Below are 12,241 nucleotides of genomic sequence, written 5' to 3'. Positions count from 1 at the left end.
TTTCTTTGGTTTGCAGGTATAATGGTTATGGTGGGTTTGTCTTTCCACCTGGGCCTCATTGTGCGGAGCTATAAAATCTGCAGCGCTGATGAGGACAGGGGAACTATGTGACCACGCCAGCCCTGCTTGCTACTTGTTTTTGTTTTGTTGTTTATTTGAGTTCAGACCTTGAGCTTACAGCCCACTGTCACACACGCTTTCGCTTCTGACTTTAATTAACACTGCCTACTGACTGTGTGAACACGTTTGTTGATCCACCATGGCAAACAGCGTATATATTTATGACGTTATAGACATTGTGTTTTCCCCAGTGCATACGTGACATCCTCACTGGGCCCCCAATCACAATAATGATATATATATATATAGCTTTAAATAGGATTTTTATCCTATCATTTTTTTTGCATTAAAATTTCATAATTAAAAAAGAAAAAAGAAACTAGCCTAATAAAAACAAGCTTACTGAGGACAAGTAAACAGTCATGACTTAAAATAAAAATTAAAAGGAAAAAAAAAACGTAATTCAGTGATGTAGTCAAGGAAAGTGAGTGATTTCTTTCTAATTTTGACACAAATGGTAACAGCATCTAGGCTGCTTTCGAGGAATAGTTCACACAAATCCTGTTGTTGTTCTAAACCTGTATGAGTTTCCTTCTGCTGTTGGACAAAAAATATAGTTCAAACAATACTGGTAAACAGTTGCTGGACCCCCTTCATAGTATGAGAAAAACACCATTGGAGTCAGTGGGGACCAGAAATGTTAAGGAGAACAACGAAATTCACACAGGTTTAGAGCTACTTGGGGGTCAGTACATGATGACAGTATTTTTATTTTTGGGTGAATTATCCCTTTAAAATCCTTAAAGATCTCATATAGCCTACTACTACACATGCTTTACCTTACACTACGTTCATTTTTAAGACACAAATGACTGCGTTGATGACGAGACAGGTATTTTGGCACGTAACTATGTGTATTTGAACGTTTAAGTGCAAGGCGCGAAATAGAACTCAAGTTTAGTCAGACGCTGTACGAGCAGGAGCGCGCTGCGCGTATCAGGCTGAAATCATCTTAACGCGCGCATTTCTCAAAATGAAGAGGGCCTCGCTGGTTCCAGTGCGGTTCTCTCACAAGTCGGGGTGTGTACGGCGTGGGTTGTGGCCAACAACAGCCCAAATAAACACCCCTTTGCATTAAAAACGCCTCGTCCTTGTCTGAGAACGCTACAATACGTTGTTCAAACACAAAAAGCAATAGGCGATACATCCAGCACGTTTATAATCAAACTGAACTTAAATCTGTGGGAACGACGACGCTGTTTTTATCTGCTCCGTGTGCCCGGCCCACCTGGTATTCCACAACTTCCACGACATAACTTTAACACCATCATCAGCTTCAGTAAAATAACCTAGATGGGGATTTGACTAACTCATGTTTTCACGTCATATGATGTTTGGAGCCTGTTTTCTATTATTTATAGTCATTTTTAATTTTTCACATTTAATTTAGTGTTTTCAATGCTTTAATGGTTTAAAAAGCAATTTTAGATTGTAATGTTTTAATGTTTTACTAATAACCATGAAGCTGTCATAAAACCCGAGAGAAAGGCTGCATGTCTAGAAACCGCTGATCAACTGAATGCGTAGCTATGTTCAAATGTTTTCATATATCTTAAAAAATGGCATTAAATTTTGGGCAAAATACATTAAATACAGTCAGTTAGAGCATATATATTTATTTATTTGATTCATTTAAGTTGCATTTTCTTTATACTTTTATTTTTGGACTGATAATAGTCAAATAATTGTATGTGAGAGAGTCAGTGAGATGTTAATCAATGTGTTCCTATTGGTCAGTGTTAAAGGAACATGTGCAGCTGATTGAATGTGTCCGTTGAACTGCATCAAGAGAGAAATGGTATTAGAGGAGAAGCTTAGCTTGTATTGTTTGTCCTTTTTCTTCATAGCTGTTTTTTTTCTCTTCATCTGTGGTGTTGGCAAAGTTATGTTTAGATCAGTTTCTTTTGGTTGCAGCTTCCATGATTTTTATTTTTTTCTTTGTAAGTTTCCTTTTTCCTTTGTCTTCGTTTCCGCCACTAATCTGTTTCCATGGACACTAATTCAATTATCACAGCTGTTCCTTATTAGTTCATCACCATTGATATTTGTATTCCTGCTTGTGCACTCTTCAGTTGTCTAGTAATGATTGTATAAGCCATGCGGTTTCACTGGCCTTTTGGATCTATTTGTGAGTTAATGAAGACTTTTATTTGAATTTTTCATCTGATTCAAAGCATGACAGGTGTATTCACTTGTTGTTTGTATTTTTTATATTTGGTTAAGAATTGTTTCCACTACTTTGCGCTCTGTGTTGGTTTTATGTACAGATGCTTCTTCATTGTAATGTGGACTGTGACTACACAATGATTGGTAAGCCTTTTAAAGCTCGAATGCAGAGTTTATTGTTTGACTGTATGAATGTTTTGTTTTTCCCATAATTTGCTCTGGTTTCTGCTCTTTCAGATCCTTTGCTTTCACTGTGGAATTGGTTGATTGCTGCTGTTAAATTGTTCAAGTGTTTTGCTGTTATTACAACATGTTGTACATCAATGGCCCTTTTGAGTGCTGTTCTGTTTCTTATGGTGCCTTTATCAAGTGCCTTATTATTTTTCTCTCCATGTTTTTAGACACCACGCTGAAATTTATCATTATCAGTGTTCCTTTGTCTGTACTGCCATGGTACATTTACATCTGTAATGTACCATGTGCAACTAAGAAATGTTTGAATTTCAGGTTCTTCTGAGTGGCATGGGTAGACACTGTCACTTTCTGTATGCTTTGTTTCATACATTTACAAAATTGAAATTCCTTTTAATGCAATTGGTTTCTTTTTTTTTTTTTTTTTTTTAAATTTATCCCATTTTCTTTTGTCTGTTTAATGTTCTGTTTATTGAAGAAAGTCTAAATGCCTTCATGGGGCTAAGATGACGTCATCACCGCAGTAGCAAGAGTAAGTTAAGTTTTAATAGAAAAAAGGAAAATAAATAAAAGGAAATTGTTGTTGATCCCCTACTTCTCCACTGGTATTTTATGGTTGTGAGCCCTTCTCCCCTTGACCTCTACGGACACTATTACACAGCTTTCATATTCCTTTGGATTGTGACTATGTAGGGGAGCCAGCAGCAAAGCTATCGTCACTCACTCTTGCTTTCATCTCTGCTTGTAAGTAGAAACGCAACTTTGTTTTCAGGCAACACTGCAACTCCATTAGCTCTCTACAGACTTTTATTACTAACTCTTCTCCTGTACTCCTCACTCAACTGGGCAGGTCAAGTATCATGCTAGGACTTCGTTGGTAAGTGTGGTTGGCTAGTTTTGTGCATTTTAACCACCTACTGAGAAGATGCTGTAAGTATTAGTAGCTTATCTATTGTAACTTCCTCTTTGACTATATAGGTCTCCGTACCAACAGGTTGCCTCATGCAACACCCTCCAGCCTCTTGCTCTCAGATGGTATCCTTGAACACTGGGCCAAGGTAAAGTATCTTTTGTCAACCATTCTAGCTTTGGAAGCAGCGTTTCCTTTCTGAAGACGACAACTTGAAACTGTTAAAGCTCTTCAAACGTTTGTCACCCTGCTAGACCTGTCTGCTGTCTTTGCTGTAAACCACTGCTGACGTCTGACTTTGTCATCACAGGTACAGTGATTCATTGTCTTATCCCGCAGGCTGATGTTTGGTTTTTGGACTGAAGAGGTGGTCACTCGTATTTCAGATGCAACAACTGAGATCCATGTGCTGTTCTTCTAACTCCTTTTTGGCCTTTTGAAATGTGGAGAACTTTATAGTTCTCAGTATAATTCACTGCCACTTAAACTCAGAAATCAAATGTATAGGGTTAGCCCAAACTTGGTGTTAAGTCTACACATATCTGTAAGCTGTTTTTGTTTTTACAGTGAAAGTCATTGGGCTGCAAAGCAACACTGGACCCCACTGACCTTCAACTACCCCTTTAATATGTGTTGATAGGTTTTTAATTGAATGCAGAACTGTCCTGTGAAGTTAAAGTAATCATTCAGCCAACAACCATCAAGTGGTTGCAAACTTGTTTGAGTTTCTTCTGGACAACATTTTAAACTATGCTTGTTTATAATGCGACAGTTTCCAGAAGTCAGCGGCTGTTTTCTGCTCATTTTGAGCTTTGTCTGAAACATGGGTTTTACCAAAGGACAAAGTGACCCCATTCTCTATCAACTTCAACTTTGAGGAAGGTGTTGGAGAACAGGTGTGCTTTTTGTTAATATTTAGGGAAAAATACTCTTCTGTATAACAGTAACTCCATGAGATTCAGTGTGTGTGTGTGTGTGTTTTTTTATTTTTTTTATTATTTTTTTTTTTCTTGACGTTTTGTGACTTTTCCTCATTTAAAGTCATGAACATGCATGCAAAGTTTCAACACGCTGATGTGTTTTGACATGTCCAAAAAAAATTTTTTTTTACATTCGTACTGTTCCCGGGTCAATTTGACCCGCCTATTTTAATGTTCTGAGGCAACTCTACGGACCCAAAATAATAATATTTTTTTTTTGGTTATTTTTTGTTATTTTAGTTTTTTACTATCAAATTAAGTTATAAATATTAGTTTTCCCCCATTCATTTTAATACAGAACAATATTTTATCAGCCAAAGATGGTAAAAAAATTAGCAACCATATCTTTTTCAGTCTATCTAAAATACTGTTAAACCCATGTTGTTGTTCTTGAAATTGTCACTTTTTCTCATTTAGGGTCATGAACATGCATGCAAAGTTTCAACATGCTGATGTGTTTTGACATGAATTAAAAAAGAATAGTTATGTTCGTACTGTTCCCGGGTCAATTTGACCCACCTATTTTAATGTTCTGAGGCAACTCTACAGACCCAAAATAATATTTATTGGTTAGATTTTGTTACTTTAGTTTTTTTACTATTCTATGAAGCTAAAAAATTATTTCCCCCAATATATTTAAATGCAAAAAATATTTTGTCAGCCACAGATGGTAAAAATTAGCTATCTTTTATTTTTTTCAATCTATCTGAAATACTATTTAACCCATTTTGTTTTTCTTGAAATTGTCACTTTTTCTCATTTAGGGTCATGAACATGCATGCAAAGTTTCAACATGCTGATGTGTTGTGAAATGTACATACAGAAATTTTTATACGTTTGTTATGTTCACGGGCCAATTTGACCCGCATAGGAAGCCATTCAAAAGCAACTGTACAGATGCAAAATAACAAATTCCTTTGCTGTATGTCAGAGCTCCTTAACTCTAGTCATGAAACGCCTTCGAGTGCCAGCATCTTGATGAGTTTAACAACTTTTTAATTTCAAAGTTTGTGAAAACAAAGCCTTTTATAACTGTAAGTCCTACTTTTTGTTAATAGACATAAAAATGACTTTTCCAGCTAAAATTGTTGTAAATCTTGAATACTTTGGAACACAAACTTAAGATTGGTATCTTTTTAAAGGTGAAACATCACAGATTATTGTAGAAGCAAAAAAAAGTTCTAAAAGTAAATTTCTAAAAAGTTATAGAAGTTTAAATTTATAAAAATGTAAAATATAAAAATATATATATATTTTTTTTTTATATTTTATGTAAAATATACATTTTACAAAACATGTTTACCTCCAAATCTTCAAATAAATCAAAGCCAGTCATCTGAACAAGTTTTGTGCCAAAATTTAGATTGATATCTCAAAAAATTAATGTTTAGGTAAGATTTTGTGGATGCAGTACCAAACTTTCCACTAGAGGGACTCTTGATTTCCATTTATTTTTTGAGTGTTCTGAACCATATATTTTCATAATTTTCTAAATATTTATGAAGTAGACATCCTATTCAGAAATAGTTTGGGCAGTAACTTTATTATTTGATTTGAATTCAATCTTCAAAACAAGTATAAAATACATATAGAATAAGAGTACGTTTGGCACCATATCACAAACAGAGGATTTTTTTTTTTGTTTTGTTTTTTTCCCCAAAACCCAACTTCATCTGCCATATTGTCCTCCGGTCAGCTGGCCTTCTCAACCAACGTTAGGTATACTAACTGGTATTAACTGGAGCAGAACAGAGGGCAGCATTAGTCACCTGCATGTGTTTTGAGGTAGTGTTGCTTTAATTTTATTTTTAATGCAGACCTGTTCTGTGACCTCTTTGTGTTCTTACTTGATGACTTGTTCTCTTGCAGCATTAAAACTATTCCAGAAGTCTCAGCCTGTTGTGTGACGCTCCCCTTGTTCGGTTGATGAAACCTGTGTTAACATCTGAGGTTCTACCAGCAAATGTTTTTGGAACAAGGGTGCAGAAAAGGAACAATATTGAAGTCCCATGTCTACACTAATATTAACGTTCTTTCAGCACAGTGCCATTTGTCCCTTGGATTACGTAGACCCAGAATGCCCCACTTCGTATTCACAGCTGTCTGGCAATTCCAAATGTTGGCCTACTCTACACGTCTTGAGTTTTACTGACCAGGACTTGACCAGAGGGCATAAACAGCAGGTTTAATTGATCCTTGTTCAGTAATTTGAAAATATTCCAAAAATATTACATATTTCACAAAATGTAATATAGTTAACATCAAGCTGACATATGACGTATGTCTTCTAGGTGAGCTGTGCAGCCTCGTGGAGGACTGTGTTCTGATGTCCTGTTCCTTGATGGCAGCTTGTCGTGGTGTTTGTGTGTGTGTTGTGGTGTTGTTGGTGGTGTTGTTGTTTGTTGTGTTTTTTTTTTTTTTTTTTTTTTTTTTTTTTTTAATATATAAAAGAAATGGTCCACGTCACTGACAAAGTCAGAAATTACCTTGGTAAGTCTTATTCTCATTTGATCGTTGGAAATGAGGGCTTGAATGTCAGGTTTGCCTAGTCCCTGTTTGTGCAGATAGTGTAGAACTTTGGTTCAGGTTAAAAAAAATCAAATGAAATGTGAGAAATCTTGTCAATTTTCCAAGCTTGAAATTAAATGTGGCTTTAAGGAACAGTCAAAAGACTGTCTAATACCAAACTTTCCTCCAAAATTAACCAATATGAATACATATTGCATATAAAACTGAATGCAATTACTAATTTTTAAATGATTTAAAATGTACATAAATTTACAAATCTCTGTCAGTGTTCAGAAAAACTGCTTGCGTTACTTAAGGCACTAATACTTGGCCCTGTAACTGTCTATGCTGTAAGTAAAACCATTGTCTTGTTCACATGTCTGAAGAGTCATCATTTTTCTCATTTAAACAGTTCTTTAAGACTTAGTTATGACACTTATTCACAGTCTTTATGTAAAGATGTTGTGTCTTGTACTTGCAATTTGTATTATATATTTGTTTTATTTATTTATTTAATCATTTATTATTATTATTATTATTATTATTATTATTATTATTTTAATTAATTAATTAATAATTTTTATTTTATTTTTTATTTTTGGTTGGGTCTTTCCAGCTGACAGGTTTTGTCTGAACACAAGCATGACAAATAATACCAGAAGCATCGGGTAAGGTCCTGAGGATTCTTAATTCAGGATTTCCTTGTGGCAGAATTATCCACTACGAGAACAAGATCACCAGGTACCAAATGTCCTTTCAATTTCTGCCACCCATTTTGTGGGTGAAAAATCATTATCTTTCACAAAAACTCCTAGATACATTATTTCGTGAACAGGTGTTTCGTAGTCTGTCTCCAAGAGATTTGGGCCATCCGATGGTTTAATAATTGGCCGTTAATAATGTCTTCAACTTTACACACAATTGTGAACCCTAACCCACACACAACTTTGTGAAGACCTTAATCATCTAATACCTAATAGTGTTAGTCTTAGGTGTCCCAATGAAGTTTGTACCACTGTCTAATCAAATGATTTACAAAGAAGAATCTCTGTCTTTCTACCTCTTAAGTTCAAATCTCTGCTTAAAGACTTTGCACAAGTTTGCAAAACTATTTGGATAAGTGAAATGTTCTGAAATAAAGTGTTTCTTACCGTTTTATCACTTTTCTCTGACTTGATCTTCACTGGAACGATAGCGTTTACGGTTTCTGGCACCAGTGTATTCACAAGTTTCGTGACCTGTTGAAGTAGTAATTGTAGTAGGTTTCTTCTTGCATCTGTTGGATGTCGAACTGTTCTCCTTTTGAATGTGCAATAGTGATGCGCGAATGGCGGTTATATCCGCGGGCGCTGCGGGTCGGGTAATAAAAAAAAAAAAATGCATTCTGATTACTTGCGGGTGGGACGCGGGTGGATGAGATAAATCAATAATAATGCAAATATGAGCTACATTTTCTAAAATATGAACCTGTTTTAAAAACTCTTTTGATCAGGCAAACGATTTTGTGTGTGTGTGTGTGTGTGTGTGTGTGTGTGTGTGTGTGTGTGTGTGTGTGTGTGTGTGTGTGTGTGTACTTGTTTTTGCTACATAGTGGGGACCAAATGTCCCCACAATGATAGTAAAACCTGAAATTTTTGACATTGTGGGGACCGGCCTGCGGTCCCCACAATGTTAAAAAATGATTAAAAATAGTAAATGATGTTTATCTGAAAGTGTAACGATGCAAACATGTTTTCTGTGAGGGCTAGGTTTAGGGTTAGGGTTGGGTTAGGGGATAGACAATATCGTTTGGTCAGTACAAAATCTATAGAAGTCTATGGAAAGTCCCCACAATTCACAAAAACAAACGTGTGTGTGTGTGTGTGTGTGTGTGTGTGTGTGTGTGTGTGTGTGTGTGTCTGTTCGCCTGTTCGAAAAGTTGTGACAGAAAAAAAAAGACATTCCAGATAAAGTTTGAAGGGAGTTACGCCTATGTTAATGCTATTGAGTAGGGTAATATGCAGTGGTGTAGTGCAGAACCTGCGTATTCCCATTTCTTTATCAGTCGGCTTTGCGTACCCACTTCTAAATTCCCTCTGATGCGCATCATTCGGTAGTGTCCTGCATTAGCCGAAATCATGACAAGCCACCATTTCTAATTAAAGCATATGTGAATAAATGCAAATATTCGCTCAAAACACACAGCAAAGACGGTAAGGACCGTGGCGCCGGCTTCTTTTTGAAATATGTTTGATGATTGCGCCTGATGCGCCCGCATCAGATTTGCTGCCTGTTCATACGCGAGAGCATGTCAAGGGAGGTAAGCCGAGTATTAAAATAAAAACTGATTACCAATTTGAATCAGTACATTATAACGAAAACAATACATTAAAATGTAAAGAATTAGATTTTTACGATCAGAAATTTCTTAAACTGGATGAACCCCTGTAAACTTTTGTTCACGGATCCAGTAGGCGTTCGAACACCCAACCGATTTCATCAGAGATTGCGGAGAGTCGCGTCCAGATGTCAGTTAACGTTATTCTTTTTAGCGTGGCATTGGCTTAAACGCACGAGTGATTAAGCGTAAAAGTGTGCAGGGATTTGCAGATCAGCTGAATCTGCTGTTAAAAATGAACCACCCATTCATCTCATCATTATCCAAAACTAAGAAGTAGAATAATTGTAAATGACCATCGGGTGCGGTTATCTAAATCAGAGAAAAATACAGGTAGGTGCGGGCGGATAATTTATTTGAAGCTGCGGATTCGGGTGACGTTAGAGCTCATCCGCGCATCTCTAATGTGCAAAATGCTTGGGTCACTCCTTGCAATAAAGGTCTGTCTTTTAAATGCAAGTGTCTTGCGGGCTTTGCTCAAGTTGCCTTGCGTATTTTTGTTTGTAGACGTTTTATCTTTGAATACTTGTTTTAAATGTAAGCATCAAGCACAAAGTATGGTTCTTTTCAATGAGAGAGCATGTGAGCACCCAACACAAGTTGTTTTGTCAAGGTTTTTATTTAATTTTTTCCCCCTTTTTGTCTCGTTTTTCAGTACAGACACTTGTAATGAAGCAATTTACTTTAAGTAACCTTTTTTTGTGGCTATTCTAAAGATTTGCTTTTCTTTCCAGCACTTTCTAGCCTCTAGCTTTTGAATTTCTATGAACAAGGCATCCTTTTTTTTTTTTTTTTTTTTTTTTTTTTAACGTTGGCTTGAAGGTTATGTTCCCTTAACTCAAATCATTCTGGTGGGAAATTTGTAGAAGAAACCAATAAAAATTGGTCTTTCTGCAGTGTTTAACTCTTTCTCAGTGTATTTAAAAAAAAAAAAAAAAAAAAAAAATTAAGTTGTGCTGTCTTATACAACCTTCGATCAACCAGTTGTAGGTTGTATGTACTATGCAATGAGCAGAATGGGGTCGATGGTGCATATCCAAAACTACAAGCTCAGTCATCAGATGGGGTGCCATAAATTTGGTGATGAAACATGAGGCTACCCAATGTATTTAACTGCACAGCTTTAGGGGATGGTTGATCATTTGGTGTGTTATTGTAATCAATTTTTAACCACCTAATCTCACATTTTAACAGGTCTTAAAGAGACTACATGTTTGTGTTGCTGCTTAATCTAGTTTTTATTTGAACTTTCTTTCTTTTATATCTTCTAGTCTTGAATTTTTGTCTATTTGTGCTTGTCAAACTTGTGTATGGTTTAAACGGCTTTGTACATAACCCATTTGTATTTATGCTGCTTTGTGTGGTATTTATACCCCATTGGTCTGTGCTCGTTTTATACTGTTTTGTACTGTTCTCTGTGTATGATGGTTCTTCAGTCTATTTGACTTCATTTATTTAAATCCTTAGCTTATGTCTTTTGTACAGCTTTGTGCCTTGGGTTTTGCTTTGTATAATGCTTTTATAAAAAATGGTCTATAATGCTTTAAAGTTGCTTTCAAAGAGTTGCTTTGTGTAAACTAAGTCAATGCCCTTCTGTTCTTGTGGTCTTATCCTTTTGTTACAAACATTTGATCTTTAAGGTCTTAAACCATACACTGAACACTGAAGTATTTGCTATGGTACTGGGACTATAAGAGTTAGGATTGTATTTAATTGTATTGCATAATATTGCAATTGCTTTGTTGTGCTGTGAAATTTGATTTTGATTTTGAACTTGTGTCCTTGACTAGAAACTTGTGCCCTTTATGTTGTTAGCACTGATTCAGAAGCCTCAGCCTGTTATGATCAAACTTCAATACCAGTACAAAGACTGTATATAAGACAATTATTATATTTATTTATGGCCTTTACTTAATATAATTTGAGCACAACCCTGTTTGTCACATGCATTACTCCAGTTTCATGTGCTGGAACCAGGATTTGACCATAGGACATAATGATACTCTCCAATCACATCGACAAGTGTCTTCTCCAGATATTAAGGTGTTCTAGCTTTATTTGCTGTGTGACCTTTTGTAAATGTGGAGAGCTTTTAAAGTATACATACTGATTAAATCTGGTGTCCATTTGTGTATGTGTTACTAGGTTGAGCTAGGTTCCTGTGAGTTTATCAATCTTTCAGCACAGCCTTTGATCAGCCACTGGTAAATGAAATTGAGCTGAAGTTGAATTTAACAGTCTGTGTGCACTTAAAAAGCTTTTGGCCTGTTTGATTACTGGTTGGTTTATGAAACCAATATTGGCGAATTGAGATTTTGTTGGTTAATGTCGCCACAGTGAACACAGCTTTTATTCCCTGTATTGCGTTCATGTATAAAAATGTGCTCATGACTTTGCCCATTTTTGTTGTCTTATGCGTTTGTGGTCTTGTGCTTTTATTTAACCTTTTTTTGTGTGTTCTATGGACTCGTGCAGTCCAGAGGTTAAGCGGTTAAGCAGGTTCGGCAGGCCAGAGGTTAAGCGGTTATGTTTTTGGAGAATACAACGATCTCCCCCCATCACAGTCTCACCAGACTGTGTGGTTTAGAATAGGGAGGTCGAGGAAAGGCACGGGCCGGCGCATATTTTTTTTTGATTGGATAAAGTTTGATTCCTATTCGGGATGGGAGGTTGTCTATTTAAAGAGAAACTATCCCTTAAAATTGTCGCCTAATTCGGCCTAGTATTATTTTAGTAAGAGGAATACGAAGTTTTACACTTGACTTGGTCCAGATCAGCGAATCAAGCTTCCAGCTTGATAATCCGGGCCTGGCATCGCACTCCCTCTAAACTATATTAATTGGTTTCAATAAAGTTAATACAATGTTTATGTTTTAATGAGACATGTTGGACTATGTTCCTATTGGCTTTACTATGTTTCCTTCTATGATGTTACCCTATCTGAGCGTTGGTCACTAGGGCTAGAAAGGCTAGGTTTCAGGTCCATAG

At 36.1% G+C, this 12,241-nt stretch overlaps 1 long non-coding RNA gene across 1 annotated transcript; it reads left to right on the top strand.

The window, feature by feature from the left end:
• Positions 1–2,200: 2,200 nt before the first annotated feature.
• Positions 2,201–3,054, top strand: LOC127180148 (uncharacterized). The gene is made up of 3 exons (XR_007829588.1): positions 2,201–2,248; positions 2,388–2,430; positions 2,524–3,054. It is a non-coding gene; the product is annotated as an uncharacterized LOC127180148 (long non-coding RNA).
• Positions 3,055–12,241: the final 9,187 nt, after the last annotated feature.

The sequence above is a fragment of the Labeo rohita genome, chromosome 17 (genome assembly GCF_022985175.1).
Source record: "Labeo rohita strain BAU-BD-2019 chromosome 17, IGBB_LRoh.1.0, whole genome shotgun sequence".
NCBI classification, from domain to species: Eukaryota; Metazoa; Chordata; class Actinopteri; order Cypriniformes; family Cyprinidae; genus Labeo; species Labeo rohita.
Note: the sequence above shows the minus strand (reverse complement) of the source record. Positions and strands in the feature narration are given on the sequence as shown.